Source organism: Ascaphus truei, chromosome 14 (genome assembly GCF_040206685.1).
Source record: "Ascaphus truei isolate aAscTru1 chromosome 14, aAscTru1.hap1, whole genome shotgun sequence".
Lineage (NCBI taxonomy): Eukaryota > Metazoa > Chordata > Amphibia > Anura > Ascaphidae > Ascaphus > Ascaphus truei.
The window spans coordinates 16,382,272-16,383,337 of NC_134496.1; positions in this window are offsets into that span (position 1 = coordinate 16,382,272).

Genomic DNA, 1,066 nt, shown 5'->3' on the forward strand with positions numbered 1-1,066 from the left:
AAACGTCACCACAAAGCCTCTTTCTCCCAGCCCTGATTGGCTGCAGAGGGGCGGGACATCTGAGTTTTTTTTATATGCAACTTTATTAATAAAGCAACGAAGCAACAGTGACAAAAAGTGAGATGTCTGCATCTTTGTCTCTGTCTGCCTGCCTGCCTGTCTGTCTGTCTATCTATCTGCCTCTCTGTCTGTCTATCTGCCTCTCTGTCTGTCTATCTGCCTCTCTGTCTGTCTATCTGCCTCTCTGTCTGTCTGTCTATCTGCCTCTCTGTCTGTCTATCTGCCTCTCTGTCTGTCTGCCTCTCTGTCTGTCTGCCTCTCTGTCTGTCTATCTGCCTCTCTGTCTGTCTATCTGCCTCTCTATCTGTCTATCTGCCTCTCTGTCTATCTGCCTCTCTGTTTGTCTGCCTCTCTGTCTGTCTGCCTCTCTGTCTGTCTGCCTCTCTGTCTGTCTATCTGCCTCTCTGTCTGTCTGTCTGCCTGTCTACCTTTGAAACACAGGTTAAAAAACTGTTAGAAGTTATTCTCACCTCATATAAGGACGTCATCTTTTTGTTAACATATTTATTAATTTTTAGTAATAAATATTTTTTATATACCAGTATGGAGTCTGAGAATCAATGTAATTCACCAAATGTTTAATATTAGAAATAAGTCTGTGGCTCTGGTCACAAGGTCGTCAGTCCCACGTAGGAGAAAAGTGACAGGGACGTGTGTAATGGGTTAAAGCAGGGGTGCACAAAGTTTACCCTCTGCCTGCTCTCCTCCCCTGCTCGCGTGCCCCTCCCCCCCCCCCCTGCTCGGCTCCGGTATCAAATGCCGCCGCAGGGTCATGTGACGTCACCCCGCGGCATAGTTTGACGCCGGGTTATCATGGCGACGTGTCGCCGAAGACAAGGTAGAAGAAGTTGCAGAGTCCTCACTCGATCCCCCAGCATTTAATTTAAATGCCTTGTGGGAAGAGCACGGGACATTTGTAACCGCCGCACCCCCGGGAAAATCTCACGCCCATAGTTTGCGCACCCCTGGGTTAAAGGGTCAGTCCCACGTAGGAGCAAAGTGACAG